Source organism: Gymnoscopelus braueri (assembly GCF_963280865.1).
Source record: "Gymnoscopelus braueri genome assembly, chromosome: 19".
In the NCBI taxonomy this organism is placed as follows: Eukaryota; Metazoa; Chordata; class Actinopteri; order Myctophiformes; family Myctophidae; genus Gymnoscopelus; species Gymnoscopelus braueri.
The window spans coordinates 38,310,654-38,321,509 of record NC_137621.1 but is presented as its reverse complement, the minus strand read 5'-3'; the positions used below and the strand labels follow the sequence as shown (position 1 = coordinate 38,321,509).

General features: G+C 41.0%; 1 protein-coding gene across 2 annotated transcripts in view; it reads right to left on the bottom strand.

The window, feature by feature from the left end:
- Nucleotides 1–4,527, bottom strand: part of LOC308074601 (uncharacterized protein) — a 34,059-nt gene extending 29,532 nt beyond the window's left edge. For both annotated transcript variants that reach the window (XM_080414106.1, XM_080414107.1), the window contains exon 1: nt 4,407–4,527. The gene's annotated coding sequence lies outside the window, so the exon portion shown is untranslated. The remainder of the gene's footprint in view (nt 1–4,406) is intronic.
- Nucleotides 4,528–10,856: the final 6,329 nt, after the last annotated feature.

Sequence of the window (10,856 nt, the reverse complement as noted above, 5' to 3'; positions counted from 1 at the left end):
AAGTACATTTACTTAAGTGACATTTTTGTGTATTTGTACTTTACTTGAGTATTTCCAAATTTCAATACTTTTACTCCAATACATCTCGGATGCAAATATTGTCCTTTTACTACAGTACATTTATTTGAAAACTTTAGTTACTAGTTACTTTGTAGATTTTGATTATTATTACAAAGCATACATTACCCACTTCCAGCCATATACATTTCGGCCATTTGAATATAGCAGATCTACAAGCTCATAATGTGTCGCATTAGTGAGCTTGCAGATCTGCTATTTTCAAAAGATTGTTATACATTTGAAAACTTGAAATCGGACCTTCTGCATAACAAGTACATTTGCTTTTGGTACTTTAAGTACATTTTGATGCCAATACTTATGTACAGTACTTTTACTCATGGGCATTTTGAATTCCAGACTTATACTTGTAACAGAGTATTTGTATATTGCAGTACTGATACTTTTACTTAAGTAAAAAATGTGAGTACTTTTTCCACCAATCTACATAACCAAACCAAATCACAACGATGGTGAATGGTGTAGGTCAGGGGTCTTCAACAGGGGGTCCGGGACCCCTAGGGGGTCCTCAGAGTTACTACAGGGGGTCCGCCGAATCTTTGGGATTTTTACATTAACCACTTCAACCAAGCATCCCTATTCTGAGGAGAACTTTAGCCAAAAATAGCAGATCTACAAGCACACAACGCCTCGTGCTGCGAGGCGTTGTGTGCTTGTAGATCTGCTATTTTCGGCAAAGTGGTTCGGTATAGGGGGGGAAAAGAGTGAAAGTACAGAAAGTACAGAGTGAAAGGTCAGGTTTACTAAGTATTGTTTTTAGAGCATGGTTAACTGTCTGGAGATACACATTAACATGAAACCAACACGATAGACAGCACTATGAAGCTGCCTATGAAATCTATGAAAATAAAAAATACTTTATACAATATATAATGGGGGGTCCCTGCTTTCTCTATCTCTCAGCCAAGGGGTCCTTGGCCTGAAAACGTTGAAGACCCCTGGTGTAGGTGCCAAGCAGGGCATACCAACAACACCATGTGAGCACTGCGTTCATTCAGCCGTTTGGAGCTCTGAGAGGGAAGCAAGCAGTGACGGAAGAAGCAATCACATTTTTACTTAAGTAAAAGTATATTGATACTTTTACTTAAGTAAAAATTTGATTGCTTCTTCCGTCACTGCTTGCTTCCCTCTCAGAGCTCCAAACGGCTGAATGAACCCTATTGTAGAAATAGTCTGTTACAAGTACAAGTCCGTTACTCAAAATGTACAAAAATATTGGTATCAAAATGTACTTAAAGTACCAAAAGTAGAAAGTACGGATTATGAAGACTGTCCCATTTCACAAGTTCTCAAATGTATCAAAATTAGGGGTGTTGGAAAAAATCGATTCGAATCGCGATTCTACTGTTGGACGATTCAGAATCGATTCTCTTTTCTTTTTTTTTTGATTTTCACATTTTTTTTTTTTTTTGAGGATCTTGGATTTACCTTTGTGTGTTTCCATTATTATCAGTTGATAAAACCTTTACAATTATAAAAGCTACATAAATGTACTCTGTTCTCATGCCAGCAGATTGGAGTAGATCCTGAAATCCTATGTTTTGAATCAAGAATCGTTTTGAATCGAGAATTGTTTGTTTTGAAAAAAAAGGAAAAAAAACGGAATCGTGACCCCAAGAATCGGAATCGAATCGTGAGATAGCAGAAGATTCACAGCCCTAGTTGTAAAGTAGTTATTTTTTAGTCTTTTCTTTTTTGATATAGCGGAAACATGTACGTCGCGTTGTGATTGTCATGCAAGCATGTAGGAGCTCGCCAATCAGAGGCAGTAACGTAGGACGCGCAGCTTGTCAGTCACCGCGGGGAGGCGGGACATGGGAAGTGGAGCAGAGTGTGAGAGAGGAGCTTAAGTTTTACCAAATTATTTAAAATGTTAAACGGCATCGCCGATCCGTGCGGATTAATTCAGCTTTCGGGCGCGCTACTATTGCTTTTCTGGGTACCTTTGAGAAATCTCTGCAACTTCTAAGCGACGAGCTATTAGCCCGAGACCAGACAGTGGTAGCCGAGAGTACGAGAGAGAGTGGTTTGAGCGTCAAGGGACCCTGGATACCGCCTTCCCAAATATAAAAAATCAGGGTCCCAAAAGGGGCTACTCAAATAGCTGAACCTGTGGGCCATATTACAAAAATGGCAAGAGGCCAGGGGCCAGTTGATAAAACAACATTAAGGGACAGTTCACCCCCCAAAAAAAAAAAATCTACCAATTTCACACACAATGGAGACTTGAATACATGGATATATATATTTTTTTTGATGCATTCCTAAGCCAATAATTTGATGACCAGCGGACCGGTAGGCAGCGGTTCCGGTAGGAGACACAAAGGAGACTCTTCGTGTCTCTGTCTCCTACCGGAACCGCTGCCGGTCATCAAATTATATAATATAGGCTTAGGTGACTAATCGATAGAAAAAAAGTATTTTTGGAGGTGAACTGTCCCTTTAATCATACTTGATAACTTCTTTCTTTCACTGGCGCCTTATTGTCGATCTTAACAACTGACACTGAGATGGTAAAATGAAAGCATCCGTCCATTTTGGGTTAAAGTGCCAGTTCTCGGCATCAACTTTTCAGAACCATAGTTCAGACGGGCGGTCCCATAGTTCAGACGGACGGTCCCATAGTCCAGACAGTCACACTAGGATTGTCCCCTGAAATAAGGAATCGTCCCTTATTTGGAAACTAAAAGAGGTGTCGAAATGAGTGTGCGAGTGTTGATGTTGGCCTCTCTCACCGGACACCACCTTGATTTGTGCGTTTGCAGCCCCCTGTAAGTTGTCACCAACTCCCACCCACAGACACACTTCCTCAGTATCCTCTTGGCATCCATAGTGAAATAAAATGGGTGTGGTTCTCTTTTTCTCTCTCTCACCTGCTTTGTGGTTGCAGCCAATTAACGATCAGGCTAAAACACCTGAGGAGCACTGAGAGAGGAAGAGCCTCTTTCCTTGGTGTTTCGCCCAGGTGGGTGTAGCTCTATGCCTATCCATAACCCTAACCTGACATAAACTACTGTATATGCCGAAACCTAACCTCAAAACCATGCCCACCTGGGAGAATCACCTGAAAAAAAGAGGTTAATCAAAATCTTTTGAAAATAGCAGATCTACAAGCTCACTTGTGATAGTGAGCTTGTAGATCTGCTATTTTCAAATGGCCAAAATGTATACAGAGCTGAAGTGGTTAATGTATGTTTTGTAATAATTATTCAAATCTACAAAGTAACTAGTAACTAAAGTTTTCAAATAATTGTAGTGGAGTAAAAGTACAATATTTGTCTCTAAGATGTAGTGGAGTAGATGTAAAAGTACTGAAAATTGTACTTTACTCCAGTAAAGTAAAAAATACCTCAAAATTGTACTCAAGTACAGTTGAGTAAATGTACTTCGTTACTATCCACCACTGGAAACAAAATGTAACCAAATGGACCCATTTGGTTACATGTTATACCATCTTAGAGTTAAACTGAGGACTTTATTACCAAACAATGTGTGAACTGAACACTGAAACCGTTTGCAAAAAGCTTATATAGTGTTTGACATAAAGATCTGGTCTGGATGAGTAAAGTAACGGGACAGGCAAGATTCATTGATTGATGATTACTGATGGATTATCGGGTGGTAGGCTATATGTTCCAGGGTGTAAAGTAACAAAGTACATGTACTCAAGTACTGTACTTAAGTACAATTTTGAGGTATTCTTTACTTTACTGGAGAGTATTTCCAATTTAAGTACTTTTACTTCTACTCCACTACATCTCAGAGGCAAATATTGTACTTTTACTTTACTACAATGATTTGAAAACTTTAGTTACTATAGTTACTTTGTAGATTTTGATGATTAGAAAACATACATTAACCACTTCATTAACCACTTCAGTACTAGTACACATTTCGGCTATTTTCCAAAGATGTGTATACATTCTGCATAATAAGTACTTTTACTTTTGGTGTTTTGATACCGATACTTTTGCACAGAGTATTTCTGCTATTCTATTACATTTGGTACTTTTACTTAAGTACAAAAGTATTTTTTCCACCACTGCCTATATGTTCCGCCCCCCCCCGCGATCAACAAAGTTTATTCAAGTCAACTCTTACTTCAGACTCTCCTAACAAAACATGCACAGAGGACAGAGCAACAACAATCACAACTTTTTCACGCATGATGGGACCAAAAACGTTACATTTTATACCCGCGAGATATTAGCATCTCCTCCTTAAAGACTTGTAGGATCAATTACATGATCTGGCGTAACGTTTCCCACAAAACCGTTATGGGGGGGGAAAGCACGACTGTGATCGCACAATAGAAAATAGAAACATACCCCTGAGATGATGAAGATGTACTTTTAAATCCTTTTGTTCTTCTGAGTCTCGATGCTGCCTGGTTCACTGCACCTTCGTACCAGCTTTTGTTGCCAGGTTTTGCGAGAGAAACAAGCAAACGGATCTATGAAAACAAGCCCAAAAGAAACGAGCCATGGGAGGGGTACATGTTGGGCTTCGCCCTTAAACACATTCGCTATTTGAAAATAGCCAATCTGCAAGCTCACAACGCGTCGTGATGCGACGTGTTGTGAACTTGTAGATCGGCTATTTAAAAAACAATTATGGCCGGGGGTACCAAGGAGGGACTCCCTGGCATAACATATTTTCAGATGGGGGTCCGGCGGTCCGCAGACAAATACATATTAATTTGGGGGTCCTTGACTTGAAAATCTTTGAGAACCACTGGTTTAAACAACATTAGGAAACAAGCCCAAATAAGCAACTACACTTTAGAAACAAGCCCCCAAAAAGCCCAAAGTCGCTTATAATAAGCCGACACGGCAACACTGGCTGCACGCACGCTGCCCTGTGGTCTCTCTTCAATGACGGAGGATGTCCGGTAGAGGGCAGAGCTAAGCCGTAGTAGGCCTGTTGCCTGGCCCCTATGGGCCAAACAAACTCAACCACACTTGAGAAGTTGAGATAGCTCTAATTTGAGCCAGTTTAAGTCAGTGGTTCTCAAACTTTTTCCATATCAAGCACCCTCAAATTGATCTGAAAAGGTTTTGCCAGGGAGCCCCATAAGGGAAGATTTATGTGATAAAGATTTTTTTTAAATAGCAGTCTGTCTCTCCAACTTTTAGTAAACACAAAATACCTTTGGGTATACCATTTATCAGCTTACATTTTATAGCCTTCTAATTCTAAATGTGTCTGCTCATATTTATTTCACTTCCGATTTCATCTGATCCTGTGTGAGATCTCTCTCCTGATTGGATGAAGTTTGTATCCTGGCCTGAAAATGTATTTTCTGATTACTAAAGAGCTGGAGAGACAGGGAGATCCATGTTACTGAACAAACACTCCATGGCAGTGATTACTATGGAAATATTGCTATTTAACTGTTTCAATAAACAAAACAATATCACTATATTAATTTGTGTAATGCACAATTCCTAATACATATCAAAGGTACGGTACGTTATATCTTTTGGTATATATATTTCTTGGGGGATAAAAAGGTTAAAGTACTATATTCTGATAGTAATCATTGCTAAAGAGCGTTTGTTTGGTCACAGGGGTCTCTCCAACTCTTTAGTAAACAGATTATAGTACATTTTCAGGTAGGTGACACAATTTAAGCCAATCAGGAGAGAGCACTGAAAATGCATTTTATGTTTAATAAAGAGCTGGAGAGACATGGGAGACTCCTTTTACTGAACAAACACTCTATAGCAATGAGTATTATCAGAATTCCAATCGGGCTTCAGAACCTCCCATTCCACTGACACATGCCTACTGTATCTGACCGACTACATCAAACGTGAGGTAGACGCGGGCAAATACTGCGGCATGGTCATGTTGGACCTCCAAAAAGCGTTCGACACTGTAAACCACTCAATTTTACTTGATAAGCTGAGGGCGATTGGTTTTGACTGCACATCACTAAACTGGATGAGATCTTACCTGGAGGGAAGAGAACAAGTGGTTGACATCAACGGAACCATGTCCTCATCCCTCCCGGTGAGCTGTGGGGTTCCTCAGGGCAGCATTCTAGGGCCGTTACTGTTTCTTATATACATTAACGACATGAGTGCTGCCTGTAACTGCAAATTGTTCCTGTTCGCTGATGACTCGGCACTCCTGATCTCGGGAGAGGACAAGTTGCAAGTTGAGGAGGTGCTCAGCTCCGAACTCTCAAAAATCCGTACTTGGCTTACCGATAACAAACTGTCACTACACCTTGGGAAAACTGAATCCATTCTCTTTGGGACCAAACATTCCCTCAGACAGATGGATGTAAATGATTTCAAGGTCAAAGTCGATGACACAATTATCTCTAGCAAAGAAGAGATTACCTATTTGGGTTGTGTACTTGACAAATACCTGACAGGTGAAAGCATGGCTACAAAGGTGGTCAAAAGAGTAAACCAGAGAACCAAATTTATGGGCAGAGTTTCCTCTTTTGTCAACCCTCAGGCCCTCAGGACCCTCTCTGGGGCCCTGATTCAACCACTTTTTGACTATGCTTGCACCTCCTGGTACTCCAACACCTCAGTGTCACTGAAGACTAAGCTTCAAACCTCCCAAAACAAACTGATTCGGCTACTCCTCGGATTGGGGCCCATGACCCACCTTTCTCCCACCCATTTTGCCAGCCTAGGCTGGCTCAGGGTGGAAGACAGGGTTAAACAACTAAAAATGGGACTGGCCTTCAAAATTGTAAATGCAAATTTGCCCGATATGCCCCCAATTCCCGCATATCTGAGTAAATACCTCCAAAAGGTTAGCGACACCCACAGTCACAATACCAGAGGGAGCGTTAACAACAATTTGGTACCACCCACCCATAAATCAAACATGGGCAAATTCTCCTTCTACAGCACTGCCACCCAGGATTGGAATAGTCTAACTCCATCCCTCAAAAAATGCAGTTCGCTGGGCTCATTTAAAAGAGCCTTAAAAAATCACCTTTCAGGAGGCCAAAGGTGGAGGTAGTACCATTTTCCCGTTAGACAGCAGACCCCCCCCCCCCTGTTCTTGTACATATTTTTTTCCCCTCTTTTTTTTTTTTTTTTGTTGTACATAGTGTTATATATTGTTTTTGGCTGTTTATTTTGTAATGATATTTGAACTGTGGTGCCACTATATATGCCTATGAATTAAATACCAAGGCCCTCATTGGAAACAAGTCCGCAAGGACTTTTATGAACGGACCTGTTAGACAAAGTATTTTAAATGTAACTGTGCTGTTTTACATTTTTTGCCTAATAAAATATTCAATCAATCAAAAGAATATAGAGCCATTTAACACTTATTTTAATCAAAGTAAATCATAACCATACCTTTAAGAACCTATATTCTTTCCCACTGTATAGGAGGAAACTGTTCCCAAAAAGATTTAAAAAATAAAGTACAGAATGACTCAGATACAGAAGTGGTTCAATTTGAACCTCAACTTCATGTTGAAATGTCTTGTCCAGTAGATCAGATGGAGTTGCATCGTTTTAGCATTGTGACCTTTTGAGGGCACAAAGGTCAAATGCCAGTGCGGCAAGGCCATCAAATAAAACAATTATTTTAACTCCACATTCCATATAAAATGTTGAACTTGATGGTTAAGCATGATTTAAAATTGTAATACATAGTACTCAGTGAAATCAATAAATTCAAAAAAATCTGTTTATTTCACAATATAATTTATTGGTATTTTACAAATTGCTCGTGGAGATGCCAAGGATTTGAACCCGGGACCTCAAGCATGCACAGTGCACTCTTCCCAGTGGTGGAAGAAGTACTAAAAAGAAAAGTATCAATACTGCAATTTAGACATACTCTGTTACAAGTAAAAGTAAGTCCCATTTCACAAGTTTTCCAATGTATAAAGATCTTTTGAAAATAGCAGATCTACAAGCTCACAATCCTCCTGCCAGCCTGCTTGCTAGTCTGTCAGATCTCACACTCACTGCGTAGGGCAGGAGGATCTTTCGCTGCCTGTCAACAAGAAACCACATGATGAAGAGATAAGATGAGCTGACGTGTCATCATAAAGCTCACACAGATTGTACATGTGGAATTCTCTACACAAAAAACATGTGATAAAATATCTAATTATGTCAGCTATTTAATAGCAGTACTTTTTTTTCTTTTAGATATTTTTTTGCCTTTTTCTGCCTTTATTTGATAGTATAGAGTAGTCTGACAGGATATTGGGAGAGAGAGAGATGGGGAGTGACACTCAGCAAAGGTCGTCGGGATCGGGATTCGAACCCGCGATACACTGTCAGCCTAGGTGCCCGGACCGCTATGCCAGCCGTCCAGGCCAAAGCAGTACATTTTTTAAATGAACATTACTGTACATGTAAGGTGTTATCTTCCACGCATAGGCCTGCCTACCAGCCTGCTTGCCTGCTTGCCAGCCAGTCTGCCTGCCAGACAGACAGACAGACAGACAGGCAGGGAACAACAAAAAAAATTGACAAAACAACACAAGTTTTCAAATGTATAAAGATCTTTTGAAAATAGCAGATCTACAAGCTCACAATCCTCATGCCTGCCAGCCAGCCAGCCTGTCAGATCTCACACTGACTACGTAGGGCAGGAGGATCTTTAGCTTCCTGTCAACAAGAAACCACATGATGAAGAGCTAAGATAAGCTGAAGCTCACACAGATTGTGGACGTCCCTACACAAAAAACATGTGTTGAAATATCTCATTATGTCAGCTTTTTAAAATTAGTATGTTATTAAAACCAACATTAAATGTAGGGTGTTATCTTCCACACATAGGCCTGCCTGCCTACCAGTGTACCAGCGTCTGTCTGTCTGTCATCATTACACACACACACACACACACACACACACACACACACACTCCCAGCAGGCCAAAAAAGAAGCTCTACCCCACAAGTGAACCGTAGGTCATAAAGTCATAAAACATTTCCCTGGCTTCCTGTCAACAAGAAACCACATGATGAAAAGACAAAATGAGCTGACGTGTCATCAGCGGTGTAGTGTAGTTATAACCTTACATCCTTATGAAGCTCACACAGATTGTACATGTGGAATTCACTAAACAAAAAACATGTGATAAAATATTATGTCAGCTATTTAAAAGCAGTAAAACAGAACAAAACAAAACATATGTGTTTGGCTTTATTTGATAGTATGCAGTAGACTGGGGGGAGATGGGGGGAGAGAGAGATGGGGAGTGACACGCAGCAAAGGTCGTTGGGATCGGGATCCGAACCCGCATTAGCAGCCTAGGTGCCCGGACCGCTACGCCAGCCGTCCAGGCAAAAGCAGAATATTTTTTAAACCAACATTAAATGTAAGGTGTTATCTTCCACACATAGGCCAGCATGCCTGCCAGTCTGCCAGCCAGCCAGACAGGCAGGCAGACTGGTAGGCTGGCGGGCAGACGGGCGGGCAGGCAGGCTGGCAGACAGGCAGCCTGTCTGCTTGCCTGCCTTCCTGCCTGACTGCCTGACTGCCTGATTGTCTGCAAGATGTATGAATCAGATTTTTCATATCTCTGCTGTCCGGTGGAAAGCAACTCCAACACCAAAATGTAAATTTTTCAGGAAATTACAAAAACAAATCAAAGTGGAGTTTTTGTTCATCATTGATAAGAACAGCTGAATGAACCTCCAAGCTCACAATGAGGTTGGAGGTCAAAAGGGGGTGGAGCCTGGAGTCAGCAAAACCAGCTAACTCCACCCCCCTTTGGTGGAGTTAGCTGGTTTAGCAGAAAGTTTGAGGATCCAATGGAGTTAGCTGGTTTTGTCAGAAGCACTTTTTAATACTTTTCATTGGTTCAATATTTTTTTTCATCAACACACAGATGGTGTTCAATAGCACTGATTTACAGTATGGAGAAAAATGCAAAAGCGGGAAAATTGAGTTAGCTGGGAGCACACTTTACTAGTTATCAGCATGCCTTGATTTGTGTGCGTGTGTGCGTGCGTGCGTGCGTGTGTGCGTGTGCCCGTGTGTGTGCGTATGTGTGCGTGTCTGTGTATGTCGGTCTGTCTGTCTGTCTGTCTGTCTGTATCACGATCTGGTGGTGGTGAGAACCCAAATGCAGGACAGCAAGGCAGGCATGGTTGAAAACCCAAGATTTGGTGATTTAATACAAAATAACAAGATGATCTGATGATGTCACAATCACAAACTAATATGATAGTATTCTTTGAGACACACATACGGGTATTTCGGTACGTGGCCGAATCCACCATTACTTTCTCGGGATGAAACAACACAGCTTTCACCATTGGAATTTTATTATGGAACGTACACGTTGTTACATTTTATGGGTTTATTTCGTCATAGCGCAACATATGGTGAAGTATAGTATACTAGTAGTATACTACTAGTATAGTAGTGCAGGTCATAGCAACAACCACCGATCTTGTGAAAAGTGAAAACGGGACGGCCAAATATTCGAAACTTTCCGCGATTCTGCCAATAATCATATTCTTTGAGACACATCCCAGTTTTTGCCGGGCCAAACAAAGGCATCACATGACGTTGATTCCCTTCCCCTATTCGCTTATACTAGCACATGACCTATGTGTAGGCAGAAGAATACTAAACATGATGTGACACCAAACAATGACCCGACAAGGACTGACTGGGGAACAAGACTAATATACACATGAGGGCTGATTACACATGACAAATACCTGGGCAAGACATGAACATAGAACCAAGACAACTAGAACAGGAACATAACATAGAACTAAAAGAGCTAGACAAGACAGGCAAAGTCTGTGACAGTCTGTCTGT